The sequence below is a fragment of the Prionailurus bengalensis genome, chromosome A3, assembly GCF_016509475.1.
Source record: "Prionailurus bengalensis isolate Pbe53 chromosome A3, Fcat_Pben_1.1_paternal_pri, whole genome shotgun sequence".
Taxonomy (NCBI): domain Eukaryota; kingdom Metazoa; phylum Chordata; class Mammalia; order Carnivora; family Felidae; genus Prionailurus; species Prionailurus bengalensis.
Genome location: NC_057354.1, coordinates 25,096,552 through 25,123,657, shown reverse-complemented (window position 1 = coordinate 25,123,657; position 27,106 = coordinate 25,096,552). Strand labels below are relative to the sequence as shown.

At 44.5% G+C, this 27,106-nt stretch overlaps 1 protein-coding gene across 9 annotated transcripts in view; it reads left to right on the top strand.

The window, feature by feature from the left end:
* The first annotated feature begins 1,012 nt into the window (after positions 1–1,012).
* RALY (RALY heterogeneous nuclear ribonucleoprotein) overlaps positions 1,013–27,106 on the top strand; it is an 85,695-nt gene continuing 59,601 nt past the window's right edge. For 3 of the 9 annotated variants that reach the window (XM_043602552.1, XM_043602555.1, XM_043602560.1), the window contains exon 1: positions 1,202–1,437. The gene's annotated coding sequence lies outside the window, so the exon portion shown is untranslated. Of the gene's footprint in view, positions 1,438–2,012; positions 2,187–27,106 lie in introns of those variants that run through there. The other 6 variants (XM_043602561.1, XM_043602558.1, XM_043602556.1 and 3 more) reach the window with 6 other exon arrangements.

Below are 27,106 nucleotides of genomic sequence, written 5' to 3'. Positions count from 1 at the left end.
GTATAGCTGAGGACAGAAGGGCAACCTTCTCCTGTGCTCTTTGAAGGCCCCTCCGCCTGTTCCGTGGAGGCTTGAACACTGATTTGGGTGAGAGTTTACGACAGGAGAAATACTCAGGAGAGAGGACCACCACCCAGATCAAGTTATCTATCAAACGTTTCCCGCACCCTAGAAGGGTAAACGTACTTCAATTTAACCTCCTTTGTAGGTGGGAGTGGCGCCTCCTCTCCAAACCCAACCCAACTGCTGCCTCTCCGCCCCGTCCTAGCCTAGGCTGAGAGGAACTATCCTCGTCCTGTCCACGCACCTGGTTCGCTGAAAGTGAAAGGACCTAGGGCTCCTCCCTACGCCATCTCTTCCGCACCCTTCGGTACGGCCCCCCGCCAACTTGTTTGGGCCCTGTCTCCAGACCCCGCCCATCTTCAGCACCAGCCAGCCGCTTTTGCTTTGGGTCACGCCTCCTTCCGGCTCTTCCCCGGAGTGGCCACCTTTGAGCCCCCACCTCCCTGCTCGGCTTCCGGGCACGCCTCCTTCTGTCCCGCTTCAATTTTTCCTCCCTCCTGGGTTTCTCTTCAGCCACGCCTCCGGCCCCCTCTGCTAAGAGTGCCACTTCGCCCAGCCTCGCCTCGGTCTCCCTCCACCTTTGACTCCTCCTACGGGCACGGCCTCCCTTTAGCTCCACCCACGTCCCCTCCTTTCAAGCACGGCCCTGGCTCCCGGCTCGGCGCGGCCTCCACGGTCTTCCGTACCTGCCTTGCGCTTCTCTCCTCTCCGGCCTCACCACCCTCTCAGCCCTGCCCCGCCTTCGGCTCGCTTATTGGTGTAGCAGAGTCTCTCTCTTCTAGTCCTTAGCTCCGCCTCTCCAGCCTCCCTCCTCGGTCCCTCCTCCCTCAGTCAGGTCCCGCCCTGGCTCCGCCTGCCTCTTCTCCCCGCCGAAGCTCTGGACCTTTCTAAAGCGAGGCTGAGGGGGTGGGGAAAGCCCATGCGCCCGGGAAGCCGGGCTGTGTCAGGGTGGGGCTGCGGACTCAGCGCTTGGGTCTCGGTGTCCTTTCCTGGAGAAAGAGGCAGGAGCGTGGAGGGAAGGCCCAGGGCCAGGGCTGGAGCGGCGGGTGGGGCCAAGCTTAGGGAAACCGTTCAGGGCACCCCCACTCCCGCGCGCTTCAGTGGTGCCGGCCGAGGGAAGGACTCGCGGCTGCGGGGCTCGCGCCGCTGTCAGTGCGGCGGGGCGCGCGAGCGGCGCGGGCGCAGGGCGGGCTGAGCCGGGAGAAGCTGAGGGGGCGGTAGCGGCGGCGGGGGCGACTCCCGCGCGTGTGCTCAGCTCCTCACGCCGCGGCCGGAGCCGCCTTCTTCCTCCTTCGCTCCCTCCCTTCCGCCCCCGAGTGCGGCGGCACCGCCTCCTTCCGCGCCGCGCGGCTTCCTCCAGACCTCTTGGCGCGGGTGAGTGGGGGCCACGGGCGTCTCCTTAAGGGTGCGGGGGAGTGTTCCTCTTTCCTTTTCGGCCGCCCACCTCTTCACTCGAGTTCCTGCCTATTTTTAGAAACTCTTTTTTCGGCCATTCTGGGCGTCCCAGGAGCGGGAGTAACTCCCGGCCCCCTCCGCCCGCACCTCCTCCCCATCCCCGGGCCCGCCGCCCCGGGTCGCTAGCCCGGCCCATCCTCGCCTGCCCCCGGCCGCACGGCGTTCCCCGGCCGATTCCCCCTTGCGGGCCGGGCCTGGGTCAAGAGTTGGCGGGGTGGGCCCGCGCCCGCTCGGAAGTTGGAGTCTTTGTGCTCGCGCCCCGCCCCACCCGGCGAGGGGAGGAGGGAAGGGAGCGGAGGCCGCGCCGGGGAGGCCTGGGCGGGCTCGGTCCCGGCTCCGGCCCCGGCTTCTTCCGGCTCTCCTGCCCGATCCGGCTGGGTCTGCGGGCTCCCCGAGGTGCGCAGAACTGGCCCTGCCTCGCTCCCCCCCGGGCTTGAGCGCCGCCGCGGCCCCCGCCGCTGCCGTTCCTGGGCTCCTTGCACACCTTGGGGCTCGGAGAGGAGCAACAACCGGTCCTCGAGCTGGGGCAGTGTTCCGCAATTCACGCAGCCCTCTGTGCAGCCGAGCTTTAGTTTGTCCCTCCGTAAAATTTGGGAAAGAAAGTCGCCTCGCAGCATGTTTGTGGATTTAGGAAACTAATATGTGAGAGAAGTGTTTAATACCAACAGGTAACATTTAATGGACTTGACTAGGAACTTTGTCAGCCCTATTTCATTTAATGCTCATGACGGCCTTCTGGGGTTATCCCCCTTTCCAAAAGCAAAAAACAAGGCTCAGGGAGGTGAAATAATGTGCTGCAAATCATAGTAGTCATAGAAGTGTAAAGTCTTGGTACTAGTACCTGTTACTTATTTCTTAAGTGTGAGCTTGTGTAATCTCTTAGTGCAGAGAGGATTTTGACTTACCCTTGGGTCACATCGTTGGAGACGTAACTCCGTTTTCCCTGACTTCTAGGCTAGTGTCCACTATGCTATGGATGAAATCCCATTCTGGGGATATGAGGGGTCGGAGGGAAAGGAAATTACTGTGGATTTCTTGCTAGTATTGCCCGTTAGAATTTGATGAAGGTAGGGGACTCCAGATCTCAGGTACAACTGAAATTCTCTGGGATTTTGGCGCAAGGAAGGCTTGAGTCATTATAACAGTGAGGGCTATCCATTTTGTTTATAGTATGTTCCTCCCCCCAAACCTTGAGTGTTCTCCATAGTGTTTAGATTTATAGCTCCTGGTTGGGGGAGGGGAAGCAGGAAGTGGCTCAAGTCAAGTGCTTCAACTCTCTGCCTTCAAATAGGGTTTTATTTTCCCTATTTTCAGGTGAGACCAAGAGGGATAAAAGCGAACTAAAATTAACTTTGACTAGTGTTCTAGTTTTCCTGTGTGTTTGATCCTGGTGTGGGAAGTGTCAAAATCAGGTAGGCCACATTTTGAAAGAGCCTCCTGATGTTTGCATTAATTCTTGAGAGTCTGGAGGTCTGTTGTGCCCTCCTTTTTCCAAAATTCTGGATTTAGAACTTGTGGTATGTAGGAGCTGGAAGGGGTCTTACTATCTGGTCTAACTTTTTTGTTTGCCTTGTCCCTCTTCCCTGTTAATTGAACACTGAAAGGGGAAGTAAGTTGTCTAAATTCACAGACTGCCTTAGTGACAAATCGGAACTAGAATTCCCAGTCCAGTAGTAGTTATATTTCTACAATCCCTTGCCACCTTTTAAAAGAGCAGTAAATTACATAGGCAAGCCTTAAGACCAGGAATCCTGAGTAAATTGAAATCACGAGGAAGTTGTTTAGTTCCAGCCACTCTCCATGCCTCAGGTTTTGCATTGAAAGGAGGTCAGGTTTTGTGCACAGGTGTACCAGTTCTCATTACTTTTATTGTGTGGTACTTTATGGTTTATAGTACTCTTCTGGAATCATCTGATTTCATTTCTAATCAGTTCTGTGAGGGAGTTCTTAGAATTTGCTTTACATCTCCATTTTACAGCTGTAATTGAGAATGGAGACACAGCAAGGTTGGGGTACTTGCCTTTCTTATAATCACCAGATTAACAAGTGGTAAGGACAGGACACCTTTCATGGGCAGAGGATTTGATGTGGCATAATAAATTGAGGCACTTACTGTGACTCTGTGAACCTGTTTCCTTTTCTGTAAACTCAACAGGCTTGTGTGGGAGCTGTGAGAAATGGCCGTGAAAGTCTATTGCAGTAGTAGAAATAATAGCTAACATTAAGTACTTACCATATACCAGGTACTGGACTAAGGACTTTCTGTGGGGTATCTCATTTATTCCTCAGAGCAATTTTATGAATTAGGTATTATCCCTGATTTACAGAGGAAGAAATAGGCTTTAGAGAGGTTATATGACTTGCTCAGGATCATGTAATTGATAACTGCAGACAGTATAACTTTAAAGCCAGTGTGGGTGTTTTTTTGTTTTTTGTAAAAATACACGGGACATAAAATTAACCATTTTAACCAGTTTAAAATGGACAGTTCTCTGGCATTAAGTGCATTCACACTGTTATGCAGCCATCACCACTATCCTTACCTAGAAATTTTTGTCTTCCCCAACTGAAACTGTATCCATTAAACACTAACTGCCTATTCCCATCTCCCCCCAGCCCCTGGCAACCACCATACTATTTTGTGTGTCTGAATTTGACTATTCTAAGTACCATATGTAAGTGGGATTATACATATTTTGTCCTTTTGTGACTGGCAAAGTTGGCACTCTTTGTGCCTCCCTTGACCTCAGGGTGCTTTGTAAATGCAAAATGATCAGCCCTGATTGGCAGTAGGGTGTGGTATGCATCCCCAGAGTGGGAACAGAAGCCTGATTGTACCTTTGGTTAAGCTCCTTCCCCCCTTTTCCTCTATCACTGAAGCCTGTTTTGGAGATCTGTGCTAGCCTCTTTTGTGTCTTCCAAAGTGACCTCTTACCCTTGAAATAGAACCCAGAGGGCTCTCCACTTGCCTTGTTTGCACCTGCCTTTGTGACTATACAGGGTTTGGGCATATCAGGCTGCAGTGATCAAGAATAGCAGCGCTATGACAGCAGCTCGGATCAGAACTACTCAGAGGATGATTAAATGGATTACCTTTATGAAATGTTCTCTCTCTTTGCCCTCCTCTTTGTATATAGTCACACAAGAGGGATTAGCTTTGGTTTCCTAGAGGGTGTTTATGGATACTCCTTGTTTGCAGGTAGTTAAGATGGAGTTAAATGCATTTAGCCTTTCAGAATTCTCTTTGGTTTGACCTTTTCCCGTTCTATGTGTTTGGGAGATGGTGGGGTGGTAGAATGTGGTGTTTGTGAAGGGTAGTTGGAATTTTGTCCTGATATCTACAGGGGGTGGGAGTGGGAGGTGTTCCAGAGATGGGTTTAATAGGGCAGCAAACAGATCTGAGCATGTTGCACTTTCCTTAAAGATCTGATGGTTTAGCATTGCCTATGTATTAAGTCCAAACCCCTGAGTGTGATAATGTCAGAATGTGCTGAATTGTTTATTGGGTAGGATCTTGTAGTTGAGGAACTTTAAAGTCCCGTTCTGGCTACCTGTTGAGATTCGGTTTCATTGGACACTTCATTATCGGAAAATTTTTCATTTACAGGAAAATTATTAAGCATCTGCCATGCACAGTCCTAACCTTGGGGATTTGGGTCTATATAGTGTCGTGGGGAAGACAGGCAAGGAAACAGGCCGTGTGAGAAGTATTGTGAATAGGATAAACACTATGAGAGCATAGAGAAATGGTTACTTACCCAGCCTTGGAGGCTTCTTCAGATCTCAAGAAAAACAGAGAGACCTGAGGCAGGAGGAAACGAGATTTGGAGAGTTGAGGAGAGAAGATAAGACTAGGCAGAAGGAATTGCAAGTTTAGAGATGGTGGTGGTAATAGGTAAGACTTTTGGCCATTTACTGTATCTGTCAGGTACTATACTCTTAAGCATTTAACATGTGTTACTCCTTCCTATAACCACCTTGAGAAGTATATTATTATTCCCACTCCATAGGTGAGGAACAGACCCAGAGGGGTTAAATACATCTCTCAGTTTTCTCAAGATTCTTGAATGGATCATAAAACAAAAGATGGGTGGATGTGACCCGAGATGAGAGGAGACTGGTACAGTAGGTAGAGCAGAAGCCAAGTCATGAAAGGGGCTTGTTGCCTAGGTTGAGGAGTTTGAACTTTAAACTGAGATGAGGGGGGCCATGCTCCCCTGGGCATTTTAGAAGGCTCTCTGGCTACCTGTTTGGGGACTGGATTGGAGGGTTAGAGTACCATGGGCAAAAAAGACCAGTTAGGAGGAGGCTGTTATGGTACATACAGGTAGGAGATGATGATGTTTCCAATGAAGGGTGTGTGTGTGTGTGGAAGGAATTGTGAATGAGACACAAAGATGATTGGTGTGGAGAGTAAGCAAGAAATCAGGGATGACTTCTAGATTTCTACTTGGTGCAGTTGTACAGATGAGGATGCTTATTGTTGAGGTGCAGACACAAGAGAGAGGGTGGATTTCTCATGCAGGGTCCTACATCTGCTTTCATTTACCTTCTAGTTACTGATCCTAGTTCTCCATGGGGAGGGTGGGAGTGGGGGCATGGGTGAGGGAGAGATATTTCGCAACACATCTGGTAACTATTCCTGACTAAACTGGGTGATGTAAACGCTAGTTTCTTTTTTTTCTATTTTTTTTTAAATGTATTTATTTTGAGTGAGAGGGAGAGAGAATCCCAAGCACCCTCAGTGCTCTTAGTGCAGAGCCAGATGCAGGGCCTGAATTATGAACCATGGGATCATGACCTGAGCCAAAATCAAGAGTTGGATGAGCCACGCAGGTGCCCCAACACTAGTTTAGAAAAGGGGGAAATATTAAGATATCAGACACCCAGGCCCTCCGTAACCCTGAAGGTTGCTTATGTTAAGCCAAGAACAGCTTACATTTTCTTTAGACAATGTCCTTTGGTACTGCTCTGTCCATGTGCTACTGTGGCCCTCTCTAAGTCACTTGTGTTTACTACCTGCTAGGCACTGGGAAAACAAAGTTGAGTAAAACAGGAGCTTGCATCCAGAAAGGCAGCAGGTCTCAGTAGTTTAGCTAACAGTGGTGGAGGCAGAGGGTAGGGTGAGGCTGGTCAGGGTGGGACCAGATGCCGAGGGACCAAGAGCGATTTTTGTTACGATTCTAGATGATGATTTAGATAATATATCTCTTGGAGAGAGGCATTTTCTTTCTTCTCTCCCATTTCTTAGGCAGTGGGGGGGGGGGGGGGCTGGTAAGAGTAAAGATAGGAGGGTTTTCATATGAATGTCTATAAAAACTTTTTTTTTTCAATTTTATCTTGAGGTATAAAAGGTACAACTGGAGTGGGGAAGATGACAGCAGTAATGTTAATCTGCTGACTTACAACTGCCCATTAGGTGTTATAAGGAAAGTTTCAGACCTGAGATGGGGTACTGCTCTTAGACTCTCAGGATTAGAGAGAGGGGACAGTGGGATAAACTGGGAGCCTAATCATGAGCCCAAAGCTTATTCATTCTGGTCCCTGCTGTTAATTCAGCTTGCGGTCTTGCCTTTCCTTTTCTGGTGCCATTTCATCATAAAATAATCTCAGAGCTCCCTGAAATTCTGTAAAGACCCAAAGGGTGGGAGCTGGGGGCAAAAATTAATTTTGAGGTCCTTCTCTGGTCACCTTCCCCACCCTGCTTAAATGAATAACTAGACATAGGCATCTGTCCAAGTATCATTAGTTATCTTTTCCATTTCTATAACCCTCCCTTTTTTTTTCCTTCAGTTTTATTATCTTTCACTTCTTAAGGACCTTCATGTGGATAAATGGCCATAGCTCATTGGAGGATGGGGGGAAGTGTGGAATATATCACTAGGTTCTATTCTATATCTCCAGAAGGTCATTTAGGCTGTCCACTGCTCTTTCTACAGGGTTAGGGGTGGGGAGATTGTGGTTGAATACTTATAGTTTCTTTCTTTCTTTGATTTTTTTTAAATTTTATTTTATTTTTTTAATTTACATCCAAATTAGCATATAGTACAACAATGATTTCAGGAGTAGATTCCTTAATGCCCTTTTAGCCCATCCCTCTTCCCACAACCCCTCCAGTAACCTTCTGTTTGTTATCCATATTTAAGAGTCTCTTATGTTTTGTCCCCCTCCCTGTTTTTATATTATTTTTGCTTCCCTTCCCTTGTGTTCATCTGTTCTGTGTCTTAAAGTCCTCATATCAGTGAAGCCCTATGATATTTGTCTTTCTCTGACTGACTAATTTCGCTTAGCATAATACCCTCTAGTTCCATCCATGTAGTTGCAAATGGCAAGATTTCATTCTTTTTGATTGCCGGGTAATACTTCATTGTATGTATGTATATATATATATATATATATATATATATATATACACATATATATGTGTATATATATGTATATATATATATATATATATATATGTATATACCACATCTTTATCCATTCATCCATCGATGGACATTTGGGCTCTTTCTATACTTTGGTTATTGTTGATAGTGCTGCTGTAAACATTGGAGTGCATGTGTCCCTTTGAAACAGCATACCTGTATCCCTTGGATAAATACCTAATAGTGCAATTGCTGGGTTGTAGGGTAGTTCTATTTTTAACTTTTTGAGGAACCTCCGTACTGTTTTCCAGAGTGGCTGCCCCAGTTTGCATTCCCACCAGCAGTACAAAAGAGATCCTCTTTCTCTGCATCCTCGCCAACATCTGTTGTTGCCTGAGTTGTTAATATTAGCCATTCTGACAAGTGTGAGGTGGTATTACATTGTGGTTTTGATTTGTATTTCCCTGATGATGAGTGATGTTGAGCATGTTTTCATGCATCAGTTGGCCATCCCGGATGTCGTCTTTGGAGAAGTGTCTATTCATGTCTTTTGCCCATTTCTTCACTGGATCATTTGTTTTTTGGGTGTTGAGTTCGATAAGTTCTTTATAGATTTTGGATACTGACCCTTTTTCTGATATGTCATTTGCAATATCTTCTCCCATTCTGTTGGTTACCTTTTAGTTTTGCTGATTGTTTCCTTCGCTGTGCAGAAAGAAGCTTTTAATTTTGATGAGGTCCCAATAGTTTATTTTTGCTTTGGTTTCCCTTGCCTCCGGAGACGTGTTGAGTAAGAAGTTGCTGCGGCCAAGATCAAAGAGGTTTTTGCCTGCTTTCTCCTCAAGGATTTTGATGGCTTTTTGTCTTACATTTAGGTCTTTCATCCATCTTGAGTTTATTTTTGTGTAGGGTGTAAGAAAGTGGTCCAGGTTCATTTTTCTGCATGTTGCTGTCCAGTTTTCCCAGCACCACTTGCTGAAGAGACTGTCTTTATTCCATTGACTATTCTTTCCTGCTTTGTCAAAGATTAGTTGGCCATATGTTTGTGGGTCCGTTTCTGGGTTTTCTATTCTGTTCCATTAATCTGAGTGTATGTTTTTGTGCCATCTTTCTTTCTTTCTTAATGTTTATTCATTTATCTTAGAGGGAGAAGGAGAGGGAGAGGGAGAGCGCGCACATGTGACTGGGGAGGGGACAGAGAGAGAGAGAGAGAGAGAGAAAGCGCGCGCGTCCCAAGCAGGCTCCATGCTGCCAGCACAGAGCTTGATGCAAGGCTTGAACCCATGAACTGCGAGACCATGACCTGAGCCAAAACCAAGAGTTGAATGCCCAACCGACTGAGCCACTCAGGTACCCCAAATACTTAGAGTTTCTGAGGCTCCGACATATGTATTTGAAGTGCTCCACTGACTAAAGTGCACATCTGGCTATTCTTCTGACACGCCCAGTGTTGCTCCACTGGGGGAAATAGGCTTTTTGATGCTTGCCAAAGTCATGTAACTTGTAATTACCTGATATTCTCTGGGATCTGTCTTCCTGTCTAAAACAAGGGGGTTAGGGCGCCTGGGTGGCTCAGTCGGTTGAGCGTCCGACTTCAGCTCAGGTCACGATCTCGCAGTCCGTGAGTTCGAGCCCCGCGTCGGGCTCTGGGCTGATGGCTCAGAGCCTGGAGCCTGTTTCCGATTCTGTGTCTCCCTCTCTCTCTGCCCCTCCCCTGTTCATGCTCTGTCTCTCTCTGTCTCAAAAATAAATAAAACGTTAAAAAAAAAAATTAAAAAAAAAAATAAAACAAGGGGGTTGGACTAGATAATCTTGAATGATATTTTTACCTCTTAATAGTATGAATTTCTGGTTTTATGGAAGTGACTTAAGAATTCATTTCTGGAAGGAGAAACAGTTTTGTTAGAGCATTGAGAGTATGTCGGAGGGTTAAATTCCAAGTTCACGGGTACCTTTCAGTATATAAACAGATGGATATTGCTTTTTAGAGTGGACAGATTGCTGAAAGATTGCTTGTGAGATGAATTTATCAGATTGTCTAAGCAGCTCCATTATAAACTTGGAGCTGTTGTCCCATGGACAAACTTGGAGTCTAAGGACTATAAAAAATTATATTTAAATGTTTGGCAAACTGTTTAAAATCATAGAATAAAGACAGATAAAAACAGTATAAGATTCTCAAACAGTACTAGGACTGGAAAAACACTATACCCGGAATTTGCATTTCCTTAGAGCTTTAGCTTTATGAGGTAGATGCCTCTACTGAGGTTACCTGTCCCTTGAAATGCCATCTGTAGAGACTGAATAGTTCTGTTTGTTAAGGTAAGAGTCATTGCTTTATTCCAAGTAAGTATTCTCTTTTAGAAGGCCAGGTTAATACGTTTAATGTTATTGGCCAGGTTTTCTTCATTCTAGAGGTATTTATCTGGTATTTAGCGGTCTCCTGTTTGTTTTATTAAGGATTTTTTTTTTGTAATTTATTGTCAAATTGGTTTCCATACAACACCCAGGGCTCATCCCAAAGGGTGCCCTCCTCAATACCCATCACCCACCCTCCCCTCCCTCCCACCCCCAATTAAGGATTTTACTAAACCTAGTTAAAGGTACTGTTTGCATGGTGTCTGTTGATCTGTTTGTCTAGTTTCCTTTGTAATTCTTTGTGCTAGTGAAAGCAAGCTCAGCAGTAGATTTAAAAGAATCATTTCTATAACTCATTATTTCTCTAGATCTGGGTTTCCTTTCTGGAAGTAGGATCATGCTATACTGAGAGGTCAAATGTTGCCTGCTTACATGGACCTTTAGGACTTTGTTCTTCCAGATAGCTGTAAGCTGGCAATGAGGAATGGTATTGTCAGTATAGTAATAATAGTGATGCCTGAATCAGAATCAGTTGAACACAAGAATAACTTTTCTTAAGGCCTTAAAGACTCACCTTAAATTGGTTTTCACATAAATTAAAATAAGCTCTTGATAAAATTAGGGTCTTAGTAGAGTTACCATACTGAGTAGGCTACCTAGCTGTGATAGCATCATTATATTTATGCAGCTGCCTTTCATCCCAAAGTTCAGTCATTCTTTTCCAGGAATTTGGAGTACCTGCTATGTGTTCTGTCTATGGAGAACATAAAAACAAAGCAAGACCTGATTGCTGCCCTCAAATTACTTTCAGTTTTGAGAGAAGTACAGTGGATCCTAGTTTCTGCTTACTCCTGCTGCCCTGGCCCAAATATTTGGGTTGAGGATTCAGACTAGAAATAGCAGAATTGATGGATGTATCACTAGGCAAGGAGACCTTTTTGAAGATCTGACTTCCAGTGTTTGCATATATTTTTGCCCCCCTTTATCTATTGGTGAGGTGCCCCACACACAGTGTGTAAAGTCAAGAACATTAGGGTAGGGGACAACATTGTCCTTCAGGCTTGGGTGTCCAGACATCTGTCTAGTGCTTTTCCTAATCTCCTCACATCAGTTCTCTGGCTGGCTTCCAGAAAGATTTGATACTGTCTAGCTTCTTATTTAGGAAGTAAGAAAATGAAGTTTCATATTGAATTATTTGAAGTTTTATTATACTCAGTTTTGAAATAGCTCTCTATTTTGCTTGAAAGTGAATTATATGAAGTGTGGTTTCTGGCATTTGCTCAATTTGTGACTTATTAATTGTGATTAAATTGTGGTTCTTGAAGCCCACCACCACTGTCTCTGCCAGTCTTCTTTGAACACTTTGCAGCATGGAGCCCTAAGGAAATGGAGGGAACGTTGAGCTTACCCTGATCTTGAAGGGCTCTTCCTCTTTTCTGGTTTCTACACTCAAAAAAGAAAGGTTTTTTGGATGTTGTGTTGTGTTCCAACAATTTAGCATTGCCTGTGAGGTTTAGAAGAAGAGAAAATATGCCTGTGCCTGTCCTTGAAGGTTGGAGATAATATTGAAATCAGTCATCCAAACTGTATGGAGCCCATTGAATGCCTTCTTGGTGCTGTGAGGGATGTAAACATGTATAGCATATTCTTGACTTCAGGGAACCTATGGTCTCTTTGGGGAGAGAAGATGTGTATCTGACAATAAGGCAGTTTGGTGTAGATAGCTTTGTTTGGATGACTAAGGTCTACTCTGTTCTTTGGCACTAATTTGGCCAGGTAAACTGAAATAAGTCATTTTTCCTCTTGGACCTCCATTTTGTCATCTATAAAATGGGGTTAATATTCCATATCTTAACTTCTTCACAATATTATTGTGAGGAACAAGTTAATTTTACTAAAAATACAAATGATACATTATAAAACCAGATGATGCAATTTATATGTGAATTTATATATGAACTTTATATATAAATGTATTATACATGAAGAACACATGAGCTGTTTGTCAGAGTTAATGGGTAAATGGCAGTGTTTTCCATAGAAGGAGAGATCTCTTTGGGCTGGAGTGATCAGAAAGAGCGGTCTGAATCAGCCTCTAGGACTGGAGAAAGAATGATGGAAGCATTTAGACAGGGGCATTGATGAGGCAAAAGACTAGGAAAAACTTAAGGGGAGCAGGTTAGTGTTTTCCAGCCTCAAGTCACAGGGTAGGTGTATATTCAGCATTAGTTACCAGTTTTCGAAGGCATACCAGATTACACTCTTGTTAGTGGTATAGGAGAGATTCCTGTTGCTTCGCATTCGGGTCAACACTTAGCATTGTCTTTTTCATTTTAAGTCCTGTTGGTTGATAGTTACAGAACTGAGTTTAATGAACGTAATATGAACTCTCAGGTAGCAATGCCATGAAAAAGTAAGATTGGGATTTGTGGTGTGTGGTGCCCAGGGAGCATTTATGGTGGAGTGAGCATTTCACTGGGCTTTGTAGGATAAAGATAGTGACCATATATTATCTGGGACCACTTCAGTTTCTCATGTTCTGTCTGGTTGTGCTTAATAAATTATGAAACACCAGTATTTCTGTGTCAGGACTCTATCTCCTTGATACCCTGAAATCTCTTCTCAATTGCTGTGCCCCACTCCCTTTCCCTACCCCATTTTCCCAGAAAGTACGGTCACAGGAGATTTTAGGCTATGGAGATGGAGAGAGGACATTCTGTTGAACAGAAACACATGAATGACTAAATTGAATGGCATCCCTATTCTTGCTAATGAGCTGAAGAGGGGAGGATGTGTCCATACTTCAAGGGGTGGATGGTGATGCCTTCTCATAGCCCTCTGGAGCAGGTGGAAAATGTCTACTGTTCCCAAGCCAATTGTATTTAAACTGGATAGAATGAGAATGACCTCTTTGCCTGAAATTACATCATTTCAGGAAATAAATTAATCCAGCAGTAATACTTGAAATATATCAAAAGAGAGTTTGTCTTTTAAAAGAAGGGGGAGGTGGCAAGAGGGAATACCAAAACCTAAAGAGCTTAGTCTCTCAAAGCTCATCTATTACTTGTATATTTGCTCAGGGAAAAATTGCCATTTCTTTATCAGCTTTCATCCTGCTGGGTGGACCCTAGCTGGGTGTTTATTTTCTGTAGTTTTACCAAATCACTTTGAAGGCTGGTGTGAACATTGATCATTTCTTAGAGCCTTTCCTCTTTGTTCTGTCAGCAAATATTAGAAAATGTACCTTAAATTACCTGGTTGGGGGAAATGAGGTGGCCCTGCCTGCTCCCAGAGAGCAGTACTTCCATGTTAAACATTAGTTAGGTCCTGATCCTGTTTCAGGTCTGGGGTATTTGTCAGGAGAGACTGACACTGATGCCACTGAGGACATATACTAGAGGGTATTTAGGCCTTCTGTCAAGTAGACTAGTTGAGTACTTGATTAAAAATCTGATCTCGGTTCTAAACCTAACTCTGTGTTTGTTATTAATAGTTGCTGCCCTGTATCGGGTGCCCACTGTGTTGAGATACCATGCTTGGTACCTTGGTTCAAACTAATAGGGCTGATGTTTATTTAAAATTACTGTGTGCTAATAAGCTCTTTGTGTATGTATAGAAATCTTTATAAATCCTATAGTACAAGACCTATATAAGTAAATTTATGTATCATTTACATATGTTATATAAATCTTGTATATCATGCGTAAGTCTGTCTATATATAAAAATCATTTATTCTTACCTCAACCTTAAGAAGTAGGTTCTGTTGATCCTTATCATATAGATAGGAAACTGAGATGCCAGGAGGTTAAGAAATATATTGTCACACTGCCAGTAAATGAAGTTGCCAGGAGTTAAACCTAACCAGTTATTTATTTTTAATATGAAAAACTTTATTTTTTTTTATTTTTATTTTTTTCAACATTTATTTATTTTTGGGAGAGAGAGAGACAGAGCATGAACGGGGGAGGGGCAGAGAGAGAGGGAGACACAGAATCGGAAACAGGCTCCAGGCTCTGAGCCATCAGCCCAGAGCCTGACGCGGGGCTCGAACTCACGGGCCGCGAGATCGTGACCTGGCTGAAGTCGGACGCTTAACCGACTGCGCCACCCAGGCGCCCCAATATGAAAAACTTTAAACATACCCAAAATAGAATAGATTAATGAAGCCTGATTCATTACTGTACCTATCACTCAGCTTCAATTCATGGTCAGTCATATTTCACATAACCCACCCCTACCTACTTCTCATAGTATGCTTTGAAGAAAATCTCAGCTATCATATTTTGTCCTTAAATATTTCACAACATATTTCTAAAGGATGATTTAAAAAATAAAACTTCAGGGGCACCTGGGTGGTTCACTTGGTTAAGTGTCCGACTTCGGCTCAGGTCCTGATCTTGTGTTTCATGAGTTCAAGCCCTGCATCGGGCTCTGTGCTGACAGCTCAGAGCCTGGAGCCTGCTTCAGATTCTGTGTCTCCCCCTCTCTCTGCCCCTCCCCTGCTTGTGCTCTCTCTCTCTGTCTCTCAAAAAATAAATGTTAAAAAAAAATTAAAAAAACTGCAGTGGTGCCTGATTGGCTCAGTTGGTACGGCATGCAACTCTTGATCTCAGGATTGTGAGTTCCAGCCCCACACTGGGGGAAGAGTTTACTTAAACAAAACAAAATACAAAACACAACTACAGTGCCATTTTCATACCTTGTAAAATTTAACAACTCCTTAATACCATCAAAATTCAGATTGTGTTCAAATTTCCAGTTATCTCATAAATGTCAAAATCTTATTTTTACAGTTTGTTTGACTTAGGATTTGTATAAGATCCACATTTTAATTGGTTCCATCTTTTAAGTCTCTCTCTCTCTTTTTTTAAGTTTATTTCTTTATTTTGAGAGAGAGCATGCATGAGCAAGCAGGGGAGGGGCAGAGAGAGAGAGGGAAGGAGAGAGAATCCCAAGCAGGCTCCGCACTGTCAGCCCAGAGCCTGATGTGAGGTCTCATCCCATCAACCATGAGATCATGACCCGACCTGAAATCAAGAGTCTTATCCTTCAACTGACTGACCACCCAGGCGCCCCCTAAGTCTCTTTTAATTTGTAGTTCACCCCTGTGTGGTTTTTGTGTTACCTTTATTTGTTGAAGTAACTGGATTGTTTTCCTTGTAGAGTTTTCCATGTTCTGAATTGTCTATAAATTGCTGGTTGTATCTAGGGGGCAAATATGTCTTAATCCTCATGGCAACTACAAAAAATAGGTATTTTTGTTTTGCAGATGAGAAAACAGACTGAGAAAGATTGGGTGACTTGTCTAGAGCCTCCCAGCAACCTTGGATTTAAGCACAGACCATTTTGTCTCCAAAGCCTTTGTTCTTTGCTTTTTTCCACTCCCCCATTCTGTGAGCTTGGGCAAATCATTTTAAGTTCTCTGGGCCTTAGTTTCTTTGATACATACACTGATGAATCTTATAGGAGTAGTAGTTTATGTGTCGATGACCATTTGAATGCCTACCATGTGATGGCATGGTACTAGATGCTGTGGATGATACTCAGGTGAATATGTCTTCAGTGAGCAGGTGGTCAGCCAGGGACTGTAGGACTATACCCTGTTTCAGACATGGAGACTGTTTTGGACATGATGGGGCTATAGGAGCTTCCTAACTAACCTTTCTGTCTTGTCCTCTTTCATGCCATACTCCTCCCTGCTGCCAGGTGCCTTTTTCTAAAAACCATTTTTGTTGTGTACTCCCCTGCTTATAAATCTAATTTGAGGACTTGGTAAATAAGAAACAAAGTTTTTCCAGCAATAAACCTTCCCTCCTTGGATTGAGTTACTATTTCAAGGGCAGCTGGGGTTTTTTTTTCCCTTTTGTTTGGCAAAGGTGTTATTGCTTTTATGGAAATGCTGAGGGAATCTGGAGATGATAGAAAAATGGTGGAATAAAGCATGGGAATGCCATCTTGATTCAGGGGAGAGCATACATTTAGCATTGTACTGTTGACTCTCAAGGACATCTGACTGTAATGGAGCAGTTGTGCTCTTTTGCAAAGAAAAGGTACTTTTAGTTACGAAGTTTAGGGACAAAAGTTTTAAAGATATTCCTTTAAGGGGAACCAAGCTGCTGAACTTTCATTTTACTGGCTAGCCAAACCATTAAAATGGATGCAGTATATAGAATTGAAGTCATGTAGAACAGTGGTTTGGGTCTGTAATTTGGGTAGCAGGCAGTCAGCACTGGGGTCCAGGCCAACATACAACTATAAGTAGTAAAAGTCCAAAGTCCAGAGTAGTAAGTCTCAGGGCATTTGTATCCCTAGAGCGCCTTGTATGTAATAGGTACCTAATATCATTAAATCTTTCTTAAAAAATATTTTTAACAGTGGATTAAGCTAAAGAAGGTATGGAATCGTGGGTTCTATTTAAGTTCATTTTGATTTATTTTGAGGGAGTGTGAGGGTGCAAGTGGGGGAGGAGTGGAGAGAGAATCCCAAGCAGGCTCCACACCCTCAGTGCAGATCCTGATGTAGGGCTTGAACTCGTGAACTGTTGAGATCATGACTTGAGCCAAGAGTCCGATGCTTAACTGAACTACCCAGGCTCCCCTGGAATCATGGGTTCTAAAGCTCAGGAGCCAAGTGGTCCAGAACTCTGGATAGCTCCTTGGAAAAACAGTTCCTCTGACAAAAGTTAGAAGTCCTTAGGGGACTCCTAAATCCTTTCTGTTCAGAAGTATTCAGAAGATCTTACCCTCTAGATCAGGGATTGCAAACTGGCAGCCCCTTGGGTTGACTCTGGCCTGCATACATATTTTGTTTGACTTTACCTGTACTGTTTTTCTGTTTTGTTTTGAGTTGGACCCCAGCCTGGGGAGATTGGGGCTGCCTTTCAGTGGAGATATCTTGTATGAGATCAGAGATCCTGGCATGTGGGCTATGAGGGTGACTGATTTCTCCTGAAGAGGGAATAGCCCCCTGCTGTTCTGTAGACGGCTTTAGTCCCTGAGCCCTCTACCAGGGACTCCCTGTATTATGATTCCTTGTGCACTGCCTGTTTAAAATTTTTTTTTTCAATGTTTATTTATTTTTGGGACAGAGAGAGAGCATGAACAGGGGAGGGGCAGAGAGAGGGGGAGACACAGAATCGGAAACAGGCTCCAGGCTCCGAGCCATCAGCCCAGAGCCTGACGCGGGGCTCGAACTCACAGACCGCGAGATCGTGACCTGGCTGAAGTCGGACGCTTAACCGACTGCGCCACCCAGGCGCCCCTTGATATATTTTTTAAAGTTTATTCATTTTGAGAAAGAGAGAGTGAGGGCAAGTAGGGGAGGGGCAGAGAGCAGGAGAGGGAGAATCCCAAGTAGGCTGTGCACTACTGGGGCTCTATCTCACCACCGTGAGCTCATGATCTGAGCCAAAATCCAGAGTTGGACGCTTAACCAACTGAGCCACCCAGGTGCCCCTAGAAAACTAATTTTTTTAAAAACATGAGATCTGATTTGAAATGCTAACAGTTAATTCAGAGGTTTTTTTTTTTTAATTTTTTTTTTTAACGTTTTATTTATTTTTGAGACAGGGAGAGACAGAGCATGAACAGGGGAGGATCAGAGAGAGGGAGACACAGAATCTGAAACAGGCTCCAGGCTCTGAGCTGTCAGCACAGAGCCCAACGCGGGGCTCGAGCTCACGGACCGTGAGATTGTGACCTGAGCTGAAGTCGGCCGCTCAACTGACTGAGCCACCCAGGTGCCCCAATTCAGAGGTTTTTAAACAAATTTGTGTGGGTAAGACAAAACACATCCTTGGCTTGAGCATTTGTTTGTGACCTAGTAGGTAAACAGGTCTGGGGAGCAACTAGACTTTGGATAGGGTCAAATAGAACTGTGTCAGGGACAGCTGCCATTTTGGGCCTGGCTTCTTGGCTTCAAACTGGCCATAGTTTGGAGTGGAAAGAATGAAGTTACAACTTGATAGGTTAGGAAAATTCTCACATTAAATATCACCGTCTGGGAGGCTCTGTCATTTGAGCATCTGATTTCAACTCAGGTCATGATCTCATGGTTTGTGAGTTCGTGCCCCACGTTGGGCTTTGTGCTGACAGGTCAGAGCCTGGAGCCTACTTCAGAGTCTGTATCTCCCTCTCTCTCTGCCCTCCCCTGCTTGCACTCTGTCTCTCAAAAATAAATAAACATTAAAAAATTTTTAAATTCTCTGTGGGAAGCAGCTTCTATAAAGCTATCTCAGCCCTTAAGAGAGCTTCACCTTTACTCCCCTTGTTTTGCAGTTGAAACTGAGGCCCAGGGAAGAAAGCAGAGCTTTTCTTTAGGAACCTAAGCAGCAGCCATAGGTCCTGGGCAGACCCCGCTTCAAACTGCAGATCTTTGTTGGGTGCTCCTGCCTCACACACTCTTAGGGCATGAGACGAGGTGTTTTGGCATACTTTGGGATGGTTGGTAGAGCTAGGCAAACTCTGTTTCTTGGCATAGCCCTATCATCCTGAGCAAAGGGAGGGTTGAGGTGGCAGTTAGTAATGTGCTTAGTTTCATCTTAGCCCAAAGGGTCTATTTCTGTCACTAGCATCAGATTGACCTTATTTTTTCTACATAGAAAGATGTAGAAGATAGTTCAGCAACAAGGAGCCTCAGTGCCAAGATAGATCCATCCCTCCTTGTGTTTCCTCCCTTCCAGCTCCTTCCTCCTTGAGCCCTCCCTTGTTCATCACCTACCTTCCTCTTTGAGCCCTCCCTTATGCATCACCTACGTTCTCCCACCCCCCATCCCCACTCTTTTATTCTTTGTATTTGTCTCATTGTTGCCCTTCTCCTCCATGGGGAAATTCTTGTAATCCTCTGCAGTAGGCAGAGTCTGGGATTGGACCTGTTTCCAGGGTTTTTAAGGGGACTTGCTCTCAAGTAGGGCAACTAAATAAAGGAGAATAGACATTTTTAAACTGCCCCCTCTTCTCCACCTCACCCCAGATTGGAAAGGATAAAATCTCAACTCTGGGCTTGGCTGCAAGGCTCCTACAATCTGGTGCCACCTCACTTTGCTACCTTCTGTCAGCAGCATGGTAACACCACTGTTTCCCTGTGCTCCTGCTCAATTCAGAATGACTTTGTTATTTGACTGTTTATCTGAGTAGAAAGCTCTCAGCTCCCTGCCCCCTTTACTAGACAAGCTCCTGTTCATTTTTTCAAAGCATTTCAAATGCCATCTTCTCAATGAAGCTTTCCTTGATCACTCCATAAGCAGAATTAATATTGGTCTTCTTTGCACTTTGCTTCTACTTCTGTAGTTGTACTCTGCTGTTGTATCACACTCAGATCTCCTCTCATTCATGAAATTAAGATCTTATGGGCCAGGGGACAGTGTACTACTTAACTGTTTCCTCTGTGTCTCTGTAACAGGCTTGGCATAAATAGTACTTGCAGAATGAATAACAGAAATGTTTGTGTACTGATACCCATGGTATAAACTTGAATATTAAATGCTACAGGTAAAATGTGACAAAGTGCTCTGAACTTTATGGGAGAGAGAGGGGGAGGGACAGAATCCCAAGCAGACTGCACTGTCAGTGTGGAGCCTGATCTGGGGCTCGAACTCACAAATCTGTGAGATCATGACCTTAGCCGAAATCAAGAGTCAGGCACTTAACGGACTGAGCCAGCCAGGCACCCCCCCACCCTCTTTTTAAAAAATTTACTTTGAGAGAGCACATGTATTGGGGGGAGGGGAAGGAGGGGGCAGAGGGAGAGGGAGAGAGAATCCTAAGCAGGTTCTGCACTGTCAGCGTAGAGCCTGACACAGGGCTCAATCTCACGAACAGTGAGATCATGACCTTAGCTGAAATCTAGAGTTGAATGCTTAACTGACTGAACCATTCAGGTGCCCCCCTTTTTTATTTTAGAGAGCATGAGTTAGGGGAGAGTGGTTGAGGGGGGCAGGAAGAGAGAATCTTAAGCAGGCTCCATGCTCAGTACGAAGCCTGACACAGGACTCAATCCCACGACCCTGGGATCATGGCCTGAGCCAAAATCAAGAGTTGGATGCTCAACTGACTGAGCCACCTAGATGCCCCTGTGGAAGTTCTTGAGAACTAACTTCTAATTGGGAGAAATCTTGGAAGTTTCTAAAAACTGGTAGCATTTGAATATGTCCTTGAAAATTCAGAAGAAATTCAACTTAGCAAAGATGGTGGGAAGAACATTCCAGACGGAGGAAATGGTTGGAGTAAAGGCAGTGAAGAAGTACAGAGATTCAGGCCACCACGTACTGCACCCATCTCTTTAGCCAGAATCCTGTTAGAGTGTGTGCTAAGTTTCTAGACCAGCCTAAAGGAAATTCTCTCTCCTGTCTTTTGTACCTTTTTTCTTTTGTGTTCTTCTTTCCTTCTCTTATCTCTTTTTTAAATATCCTTTTTTTAAATGTTTATTTTTGAGAGAGAGTGTGAGCGGGGGAGGGGCAAAGAGCGAGGGGGACAGGATCCAAATCAGGCTCTGCACTGACAGCAGTGAGCCCATTGTGGGGCTCAAACTCAAGAGCTGTGAGATCATGACCTAAGCCGAAGTTGGACGCTCAACCGACTTGATCACCCAGGTGCCCCCTCCCTTTCTCTTACAACCTACTTGACGCCCCCCCCCCAACCTTTTCCCTTTCTTTTATCTTCCTATTTCTTCAGTCCTCCCCCCCGCCCCCGCTTTTTAACTTTATTGTTGATCTTTTTCCACCTATTTTCTTCTTTCTTGCCCTCTTCCCCAAGTTACCCAGGAAATCCAGTACTTTGGGTTGAAATGTGAATCAGCTATACAATATTTAACTCCAAATAAACACTTCCCTTTGTGAAGAAGTAATTATGGCATAATTGCTTCTTATGTGTCTGTTGTGTTTTATTGGCGTTTTTTTTTTTAACCTCCCACGATGCTGGGGGTGTTGTTACCATTTTTTTTTTTTTTTTAAGTAGTTGTCATAATGTCAATTTTAATGAGAAATTTCTGCAGACAGTCTTGCCCTTGAGTGGTATGAGCCTTCAGGCAAAGCTAGGGCTGGATGAGTCAGATACGCTCAGGGATCTGTTTGCTCATGCATATGAGTGTCTAGGCCACACACACTCCCTCCAGTCCCTATAAGTTCATATGCTTTGCAACACATAGACACAAAATTGAGTTACAAAGGTGCACACATTGCTTCTCTTCCATACACATCCATATAATCTCTCTTACACCTTTGAATTATGTACTCCCCACCCCCCCTCCTGCCATGTACCAACACATTTATCCTCCTGTACCTCCAGTTCTGTTCTATTTTCTAACCAGGTACTCAGTATGTGTTGCAAAGGTATCTGCAAGCCTGTCTCACAGACACCACACTGTTTACTCCCTTACATATCCACATAGGTCTTCCTCTGTACACAGACACATCTCCCTACAACTTGGGTCTCATACATTCCACACCACACCATCTCCCACTATTGCCTACACCCCTTCCTTAGGTATTTCTAATCTTCATAAGAGACATTTTACTTTCAGACTAGTTTTGAAAGGAAATGTCTTTGCTCATAGCCAAACTAGTGGACCACTAGGAAGTCTGAACTATTACTTATGACAGACCCTTCTGAGGCCCCTAGAATAACTTTGTTATGGTTGGGGTGGGGGAAGGCTGGATCAGACAATAGCTGATTTCTTCTAAATGGTACTACTGTGACCCAAGGTGGATTTGAACCTAGCTATAAACTGGTCCTGTGATTTCAAGGTTCACTTCTATTGGAAGATGATCATGTACTTCATAAAAGAACCACTGCATATGTTCTAAATCAGGTTCTCTAACAAGTTCCTGGAATGCTTCTGTTGTGTAGCCAGGTTGGAGGCAGTTATCAAGAGGAAAGAAATAGAAGTAAGATCTGCATTATCTTTTTGTACCACCATGGACAAATTATCTTTTCTGGACCTCAGTTTTCTCACTTGTAGCATAAACAAAGCTCACGCTCATAAAGGACCCTTTTGGCTCTAAAATTTTATGCTGCTTTATGAGTTCAGTCTGGGATCCTTTTCTACAACAAAAGTGTTGGTTCTCTGGGTCTACCCTGGGCAAGAGTATTTTAGGCTTTGGCCAGAGGCCAGCAGAGGCAGCCTAGGCCCTGACTTTCTGTCAGAAGCACTGACACAGGTCCTAATTAGAAATGGATCAATATGGGCCGGTAGCCAGGCCTGGGGAGCCTGGGAGAAGCCTCCCCTAGCTAGGGAGAATCTGATTACCATGAAGTAAGTGGCTTCGGTTACACTTGTCAACACTTCAGTTCTGCTGGTATAGTCCTCTTCCCCTGGGACCAGTGGGCAGGGCTGCCCTGAGCAAACAAGGAAATGGTTAACTTGTATTCCCTTTGGTATGTTTTCCTCACCTCTATAAACTTACAATATGATGCTAGGTTTGTAGGACAGGTGTCCTCCTCAGTTGGAAAAATCACTTATTGAATACCTACTAAGTGCTCAATACTGGTTTAAAGCTCCTTTGTGTGTTTATTTCTCCTCTAACAGCCTACAGGGATAGGTTCGAAAAGGAAACTAAAGCTCAGAGAAGTGAAATGACTTGGCTGCCCCATGTCACATAGCATGTTCTTTATTGTACTACACTACGTTTCTAGTATTTGCAACACTGATTCCAAGCTGATGAACTGTTTTCTACTGGGGCCATCCCTTACCTTTTTACCTATTGAACTGGAGCTCAGGCCCTCTCCCTGGAGCCCTTCAAAGACTGGAGGAAATTCTTCAAAATCATTGATGAGGAGGAAGGGAGGAGATGCTCTGCTTGCTTTTGCTCTCCTTTCCAAAGTCCCTAAGGAATGAACAGGCTCTAATGGGAGAGATCAATCATCATTTGGGATCAATGGGAGGACTTCCTCTTGCATGGAGTGCAGAGTCAGGTTTCTGACCAGGCTGTGTGCAAGGAGGGGGAAGGGACTCATGACTGGCTATTTCTAGGTGTTGTAGAATCTGGGGGCTTAACATGTTCAGCCACCGGTGTGGCCATTCAATTTGTTGAGTATTTCCAATGTCTCAGGGCTTGTGCTAGTGCTAAGGATTCCCAGATGAAGACCCAGTCTCTGCCCTGAAAGACCTCACAATCTAGCATCAGAGTCAAACAAGGAAACCATAGTATTCTGTGTATGCCTTAATGGAGGTGTGTGCAAGGGATTCTGGGATTACAGAAGCATGAAGGCGGGCTTTCCTGGGAAGATAGCTTTGATCTGTTCTTTGAAGGAAGAGGATGAGTTGAGGCAGGCAAAGCAAAGAGCGCCACTCCATACTAGGGAATTAGCACAAAGAAAAGCATAAAAATGTGACGAGCAACTCCTGACAAAGGGGTGGACATTAACTCAGTCCCTAACATGTAGCAAATCAGATTGACAGCCCTAAGCTCTCCCTCCTTGCCAAAGTTGGGGCTATAATCCAGCTACTGTGAATGGCAGTAACACAGGAGCAGCAGGCAGGGAGGAGGAGGTAGATTTATTAGCAGGTGCTGACTGAAACTTAGTTTTAGGGAGGAAACTAAGGAAGGAAGCTGAAGAGCAGCAGCCCTGTCGTCTGGGCCAAGCCTACAGAGGTGCTGGGGGTTCTAGGCAGTGGTTTGAAAGCTCATCTGGCCCAGGCACATGTCTTTGGTTCTCCCATGGCAAAATCCTCTGCTCCACTCAGACTGCCCCTCCTTTCTATGTTCTTTTTAAAAAAGAAATTAATGGAATCTGTTCAAAATACCCCTGAAATGAAATTACATTTTTAACTCTAATTACCCTAATTAAAACTTGACAGCCTTAATCCTGAAATGGCAGATATGCTAAGTACCCCATGCCTGTGACAAGCTCACTTACCCAGATGGAATGTTGTTCTGTTCTGGGCTTAGGAGAAAAATTCTTTTGTGTGTTTGTTTTGTTTTTTTCCCATCAGCAATTTAGTCTTTGTTCTCACAGCTTCCCCAAGCTAGGATAGCCATACTTGTGGGCTATAGGCTTGCCCAGGACTTTTAATCTCCATAGAGATCCCTTTGTATTCAGAGGTGATACTCCTGATGATTCTTAGCACATACCTTTGAATTTCCTCTTCAGTTGAGGTTGGACTTCATGCTGTGAGCCTCTCTCTGGGTGAAATCCTCTGGATACCAGGGAACTGTGCTTATTAGAAGACTGCTGATCTAGGGCTAAGTATGGGTCTAGATCAGTTTATGGCTGGTATTGAGGATAACAGTTTGAGGTCAGGGACAGGGAGCTCTGAAAGTAAGATCTCTCGTCTCTTCACATATCTTGCACAGGCTAGGGCCATCTAGTAAAATGCTTGGTCTTAACTAATTACCCGTGAGCCCCAGGGAACACAATGGGGAGAGAGATGGGACACCCCTTGAAGTAGACTGAAGGCTTTGATGCTCTGAGTCATCTCACGGTTCTGTTAGAAACAAAGTTCTTCCCTGTGTTCTAGTGACCTCCTTTCAGCCTTAGAAGCCTGTTCAGTCAGTGGACACTGGACAGTGGGTGCTATGTGAGGTACTGCAAGGGATACAGAGTTGAATGTGACACAATGCCCCCGAGAAGCTGACAATGTAGGGAAGTGGGGAGGGAGTGGTGGGTGAGGGACAGCCATATAGATGACTGATTACATAAGGCAAGCAAAGATTTTTCACAGGTGTTGGTATTTGAGCTTGTTCCTGAATAGGTAATATTGACAAAGGAATGGAGGGCATTGCAGGTGTCAGGGAATATCATGGGGGAAAGGTAGGAAGTTGCCAGGTGACAGTTTGCTGTGATTGGAGTATACTGTGCAGGGGAAGGATATGGTAGAGGATAGGGGTAGAGTTTAAACTTTATCTTGTAGGCAAAGGGGATCCATGAGGGTTTAGGGCTTGTCATATGGGTGTGTGTGATGGATTGGGCAACAGGGTGATTGGAGACAGATTAGTTAGAACGGGTGTCAGCAAACTATGGCCTGTGGACTGAATCCAGTCTGCTGCCTCTTTTCATAAAATTGTACTGGGCTACAGCTACACTTCTTTGCTCCTCTGGGATTGTTTTTATATTACAGTGGCAAAGTTGAATACTACAGAGACTGCTGTAGCCCACAAAACCTAAAATACTTACTATCTGGCCCTATACAGAAAAAGTTTGCTGACTTATGAGTCAGAAAGTAATTATGAAATTTCTGTAAGAGAAGATAAATGTTAGGACTAGGCCTGGAACGGATTGGAAGTATCCAATGAGACTTCTCAGAAGGAATGACTGAATGCTTTAACAGAGGACACTTGCCTTGCCTACCTCTAAAAACTTTATGAAGGTCAAATTTGCTGAAAGTCACCATGGTTACAAAAGGACTCGAGATGCCAACAACTCCCAATTTGCCCTTATTAGCTTTGTGACCTCGGACAAATCACTTAACTTCCCAGAAGTTCAGGTGAGTATGGTGAATAGACCAAAGAAAAGACTCGGTCCTGGCAGATTCTCCGCATGGTGTAGGGCTCTTGCCACTTTTGTGCTTCAGTCTGAGCGCCCTCTAATGGAAAAGACCAGTATCCTCAAATCTGGAACGTAGTTTGAGTTGAGAGGTTGGGGATCTGTGGGCAGAGGGTTTTGATCACCCAGAGCAGCTGCTGTTATGGGAGAGGGGCTCATGAGTCTTTGAGGACACTGTGTACCATTCTTCCTTAACTGCTGACACTTGTTCTAGTCAGATTGAACTTTGCATCAAGAGCGTTTTAGGCCTGTATAAACCTAAAGGCTGGATTTATTTCTCAGTCACCTCTCCCAGCTAGAAACTGCATAAGTACCATTTGGCATCCTTTATGAATTTCTCCCTGCCACTAGATTGACACCCCTCCCGCCATGCCTCATTCCCCTTTTCCTAGAACATTGTGCATCTGCTCTATAGGATAGGAAAAAACACTACATGGGGAGACCACAGTGGTAGGTTCCAAACTCGTTTCCCTTTAGCTTTCTTTGTGACTGAAGTCACAGTTTGTTTCATGTCTCTGGTCCTTCTGTAGGCTTCAGTACAAATGGCTTTAGCCATTTCTTGGAATTTGAGATTTTTTTTCCCCTAAGACCATAACTTCAGAACACAGCATTCCCCTACCTCCTACTTTCCCTCCCTCCTTTCAATCTAGAATATTAGTATATTCCCACACCCCATTTGCTTGAAATTCACAGCCTTTGTGAGGAGAGTAGTCCTATCTCTAGCTGTTTTTACTGGCAGGTTCTAGGAACTGTCACTCAGTCTAATTACTGGCATGGAATAGGCCCTGGAGGTCAGGTCCATGTGATCCTAGAGGTTCAGCAAGGCATGGTGTTTCTAGGATGGGCAGTCTAGTTCAGTACAGGCAAACATTTGGCCCTGGGCATCCATGATACAGTAGAGGAAGGTGTTGATCCAGGCAATTTGCAGACTCCCCCCCCCCCCCCCCCCATTTAAAACCTCACAACTCTGAGATAGGTGATATTCCTATTCCTATTTTACAGACGTGGAAACTGTTTTAGAGGATCATTCAGTAAACATGACTCACTCATTGAGGGTGCAGGGAAACAAATATTCCTTGTTCCCAAGTAAGGGAGAATGGTAGAGGACATAAACAAGTAAACGTTGATCAAAGCTCTAAGAGGATACTTGAGAGCAAGAGAGCGAGAGCAGTTAAAAGTAACTGTGTTTAAGGATACCTTGTTTTGGTGGCAGAGCCTGGGCTCAAACCCAGGTAGATCTGCATTCTATTTATACTGTACTGTGCTGCCTTCCCTGCAGAAGGGTGGGGAGGGCAGCAAACTCAAGTGCAAGTCCAGATTTGTAGGCAGTCTCTGGAGAATGGCTTTAGTCCTACAAGGGCCTGAATTTTTAGGCAGGTGAC